A 6,000-nucleotide genomic window follows, 5' to 3' on the forward strand; every position below is an offset into this window, starting at 1 on the left:
GGAGTGAGCACCGCTGAGTTGTTAATGAAAAATACACAGACAGTGACCTTTGTAAAGTCTCCCTGCAAATGACAGAGTTAACAAACTCCAGTCAGGGAGCAGTGAAAACTAGAAGCAGAAGGAGATGGCCTTGCTGCTCAGGATATACTGAAAGAATTCAACATTTAATCTGTCTGAATCGTCAGGTTATCGTGTTGGATGGACGATGATGGGGTCAGAAAGGTCACAGTGGTTGCTAACTCATGTGTCTGCTCCAGAAATCACAGCTGCAGAGGGGAAAGAAAAAAACAACAAAAAGAAAAAAAAAACCCCTCAGGCCTGAGCTCTGCCCAGGCACCGGGGGAGTTGGAACAAGTCAAAAGACGACAGTTTGATTCCACAACGAGTGTGCAGGAATTTCTATAACAGCTAATGTCTTAATTAGCCCATAAGAAATAATAGAGCCCAGGACTAAAACGCAGCCCGCCAAATCATGACAAAATGGCAGTAATGGTTCACTTGGATTCCTAAAAAACATGCAACTCATTAAGCATTAGGGTAACAGGCTAATTTCCTATTTTGCAGACAAGGTTTTATAGGGCAAAATCAAATGCAAAATGTTATTAAACATAGGTGTGTCCAGCAGACAGCACATAAAAATGATATTTTGTTTCCTTTTATGTATCCAGATATGCAAGCTAGTATTCTTGTGGTATTATTGTACAACTGTAAAGGCGCATTGGAAAACAATTAGAGGATTTACTGCCAAGTATCAAATTAAACCGCCTGTGACCTCTGGGTTCACTCAGTCGTTTTCATAAATCCTTGCTTGGACTGATTTATTGAAAGACCTTAAGACGGGTTACCAGACGAACTGTGAATTTGCTGAGTTGATGATGGCACTGTGTTTTATATACCCCAGCCTATTAGGCTCCTTTGGAGCTTAGCTGATCACTGCTGATGAAAGGGTCAACACAATGACAGTTGCAATATGAGATGCAATCAGCCTTGGGGCCATTAATGCTGAGGTAATCATCCTTTATAGTGGTACCAGTTTATAAAAGATGAACACAGCATTGCCAGCAGACGGTGAAAAAGGATTATTTTGAATGCACTCAACTCTAACAAGACATGGGTGGAACTCACAATACCAGAATAGTATGGATCATGTCAGATGTGTCCTTAATCTCATACAGTTCCCTAAAATTGCTTTAAAGCTGTCTTTGTGCTGTCTAGTTTTAATCAAATCCATCCATCTGGAGAACCGAGACACTTCAATAAAACGCTAAACATTATTTTTAAATCCTAGCTAACACATCCTGAGCACCAGTACTGCCTCAGAAAGTTTCACTTTGTTGAGTTGTTCTTTGCTTCACGGCAGGTGCCCTTTCTCACGCTCTCACTGAGACCATATGGGCCCGTCCAGCCTCAGCCTCAGCCTGCAACAGGCTCACTGTTTGCCAAGGCCCTGTCACACCTGAGTACAGAAGATCAAAGAGCCCTGCAGTGCCTACAACCACACAGCTGCTGCACGTGCCAAACTTCCTTCTCTGCTCCACCAGCTTTGCTTTCAGCACATGTGTTTTCAAGGTTGACCACTAATCCTCCATTTATGTGCGTTATTCAGTCTCTAGAATTTACTGGAGTGACAGCTCTGGAAACTCTCACTTATGTCATTGTGTCTTCGCTGGTGTTATCCCCTCATGTCAGTGTAATTTTCAGGCTCTTTGTCTGTTTGTTTTTGTTTGTTTGTTTCGCCTTAACTGTGGAAAGCCACATTTTGGGAGTACCACTGAAGCGAGAGCTTCTGCCATCTCCCTCGGCCAAACCATAACCAGTAAGGCATAATTGTCGTTGGGGTTTCCACTTGTAAAACAATGGCTTTGGCCTGTGATAGAGGCAGTTTTTCATACCAGCCAGCTGCAGAGAAGAGTGTTTTCTGTTTAGCACTGAATTAAAACTCCAAATTGGGACTGTCATTAGAGAATTCCACAGGGACTGCTAACGATGCAAAATGCTTACTTAAACCAAAGCGAGAGGAACCTCGGGGCCAAATAAATATTCTAGATACAGCCTCGTATCTGAGCAACAAACAAACAAACAAATTAAAAATATCACCGTCTGATTAAAAAGAAAGGGAAAGGATATTGATTAGCACTTGGCTTGCAGACTTTTTTTTTTAATTGTGTCTAACACGTATGGAGGACAACTTGAAAATAAGCTCATATTTTCTGTCCTCATCCAGCAAACAGTTTTTATGTGATCTTATTGACTTCTGCAGATGCAGGCAATCTCAGTTTACTTTTTTGTTGCCAGGACTGATTTGGAGAAAAAAAAATCACCAGATGTCCCTTTAATGCTCTAAGCCACATTAATTTCCACTGGGAAATCCTTCTTTGTCCTTTTACATCAAGTGAAATGGGGATTTATTTGTACTTTTCTATCCCCTAAATGAAACTAGCCCGAAAGAATATTATCAACTGTGTATGTAGCTCTTTTTTTTTTTTTTTTTTTTTGGCCTGTCCCGTTTGGCTCTTTTGCCATCAGAATTGTTGTCTAAAGGCAAAGAAAGATGCCCAACGGATTTACTTTACCAAACTGACCATCCCAGCTTTGCCGTAATGGTCCATTTGATTCACCTTTTATTGTTTATTTTATTTTCACTTACTGAATACGGGACAGACTTGACTGGGGGAAAGAAGGGGAGAAAGAAAGAGGGAAAGAGAAACAGCTGAGAAGAAGGACGGGGGAGAAGGGCAAAAAACATAAACCAACAGAACGGGCAGAAAAAAAAAGAGAAAAAATGCATATATCGATCACCTGGTTCACCTGCTGAGAAAGAAAAAAGAAAACAAGCAGAAGAGAACAAGAGTAATAGAATAAACAACATCACAATGATATATGGGAATATGACAGTAAATACTAAATGTTAAACATTATTGTGCAGCACATAAGATCAACAGAACACAGTGTGCTTTGAGGTAGGAGCCAAAAAGGGTGTAGTTTGTGGGTGTGATCACCCGTGTGTACACCTGTGAGCATGGACGCGCTTGTTTTTTGTTTTTTTAAAAGGTTCCTTCATGTAATAATCTGCTAGAGGGTGTGGGGGGGCCACAGCCCCGTCCTCCAGGGCGTGAAGCAGGTGTGGAGGAGATCAAAACTCCAGACATGACTGTGTATGTAGCTCTAAATTAAGCATATTGTGCTTTGTCTTATGTTGTAGTAATGTGAGAGTAGTTTACATTGCAGTGTTTCTACTAGGAGGAATAGATACCTGATAACAGTGTGAAGACTGGATGCTAGCATTTTAAACATTTTTGACATCTGCACTTAAACACAGCAAAAATATATCCTCATATATCCTAAGGACATGAGATAATCAGCTTCATGTATTCATGTTGCACAGACACTTTAAAGAAATGAACTTTTTCATATAATCCAAACATATTCATTGCAGTGGCAATGGTAAGACTGTTTATGTAACTGTGTAACGGAGAAATACTCCAATTGCATCAATATTGTACTTATTGTCACATGTAAAATGTGGAAACAATGACAATCCTCACTCGATCTGTGCCCAGTATTTTTTATCAGATGCGGATGTACGTTTTGAATAAACTACGGTTCACTGAAAAAAGCCGCTTGCTCGCATAACTGATATTCACTGTACCATTACCAAGATGCAAGCAAGGCCACGCTTTTATTTTATGATGCAGATGTTTATCAGAAATGAGTCACAGCTCCTTGGCACTAAAAAGCTGCACTGTGATGTACCGCCGTTATTGTCTGACTGCCAGATGCGGCGGTCTCAATTTAATGATTTCATGACAACTGTTAAATCTCGGTGAAGCCGCAGTGTTAGCATATCCCCGAGGTCAGACGTGGACCACCGCTCCAGAGTTTTCCGTAAAGAGTCGCAGTCAAGATGTTGCAGTTTACTCTTGAAACAAGATATCTACTATTTGAATGAAATAATGCCTAACTGTGATTTACTTGCCCACAGCCCTGACAGCAGGATGTTTAGGATGGACTGATTTGGAAAAGGACTGGTTGTGGAGAAAGTAATAGACAATATGGTATGAATGGAATTCTTTGGATTAAAATATAAAATCAATTTCAGGTTAGACTAAGTGCCACAGCAGTATTGCCTTTTTAAAAAACTATTTAATTATCTTGCCTTTACTTGTAAGAAAACCCAGTTGAAAACATATGCTCCTCACCGACTTACAGCTGATCACTTAAAGGCTTCAAAGAATAGTTCTTCAACAGTTTTGAAAAATAACTAAGAGGCAGCATGGTCACTTTTCCGGGCCATTATTGGCAAGCCGTGCTGAGCCTGCTAAATCAAATGATGTACTATAAATCTGTGGGGTGCATATATTCTAGAGCATGTATCAATTCAAATACCACAAACCTGGCTGACAGATAGTATTTAAAAATTTTAATGCTGCTTGTAAAACATGGAGATGAAAAATGAGCATATGGTATGTTTTTTGTGGCGTCTTAATTAAACATTCTTGACCCAAACCCGAAGAGAGAAAAAAAGATTTAAATCTCTTGTTGCTTTAATTTAAAGACATGTAATGCAGTAATTTTAACCATGGATTTTACATTCCCAAAACGAGCCTTTATTGCCCTTTTTTATGAAAATAATGTTCAGATACATTGCAATATCTGGAACCACAAGCAGGCCTTCAAATACTGGATGGGTGTCAGCCCAACAAAATTCCAAACTAGTATTCTTACAGCGCTGTTTTCCATCAAAAACTCATGCAGATGTTCAGAGTGAAAAGCAACTTTTTCAAGAACTGAGGATAAGTAAGCAAAACCAGTGCTGCTGAGAATGTTAGCAGACATGAATTGTATGTGTTATCAAATGACATACTGCTTGTGTTCCTAAGAGATGTGGCTTGTCAGCTAAGCTGTGAAAGGGTGGGAAGGGATGTACCAATAGGAACCAGAAGGTTTAGGGGTCATTTGTAAAGTAGTGACAACACGCCACTCACCAAATCAGCTTTAGTCTCTCTAATGTAAAAATTAACCATTCTCTTTATGCCGACCACAGCGGATTTGAGAGTTGCTGGGCTACACGGCTGTGCGCTGCTTCCTTCATAATTCAATAAGGATCAGTTTCACTACAGAGAGCACTGGCGTCAAGGAAGGGAAATCTTTAGAGCGAATACAAAGCAGAATGAAGTGCAAATGCTGAAGCTCGCCGAAAGGTTTCGATTTTGGTTGTCATGCGCTCCGTGTTAGGCAGGGGTTGCGAGCATTTGGTCCGTTGCCTAATGTGTTCGTGTTGGCACTCTTCTTCTCACCCGAATGGGTGCCAGATGTCTTTTTTTCTGATCTGAAGGGCTTGAATCACAGTGGCTCGGCAGGCCCTTACGCTGCTCCAGCAACCACCAGCAATGTACACGCTAACTGGCACCATTTAATGAGTCACAATTGCTTCAAAGTGAAATTACATCCATTTAAACCTGTCTTACACATCACACAAAGAAAAAAGTGTCTACCTTCAATTTATAGCCGAATGAAAACCACAAAGACAAAAATGGGACATGTGCAAGTTATTATGGATCCATTCTATTCTCAATGATGAGAGCAGCATGTACAAAATGGGAGAGGGAGGGGTGGCATAATCTCTGCCCGACATATTTGTATGATACCAGACTTTGAAATGGAAAAATCAAAGCAAAGCTTTTTGGAACAAAAAGTGAACTCTCTTGCTGTCTCTTCACCGACCAGGCATGGACTATTATCATCATTTTAGCTATTGGTTCAGGCCATCAAAGGCTGTGTGCTCCATTACTATATCATAGGTGATCACAGGAAAGTCAGAAGACATGTTCGGTGAATAAAAGCAGGCTAGGAAAAAGTACAGTCTGAGCTGCTGACAGAGTACAAAGAGGGCAGATTGTTTTGGCATGTAAAACCTAGGTTCACATATAAGTGAATATAGGGCTATAAAGACTTAATACAACACTAGGGAGTTATGGAAAAAGTCGGTGCACGGCCTAT

Source organism: Rhamphochromis longiceps, linkage group LG1 (genome assembly GCF_057381845.1).
Source record: "Rhamphochromis longiceps isolate RC_006_pf linkage group LG1, R_longiceps_female_GT1.1, whole genome shotgun sequence".
Lineage (NCBI taxonomy): Eukaryota > Metazoa > Chordata > Actinopteri > Cichliformes > Cichlidae > Rhamphochromis > Rhamphochromis longiceps.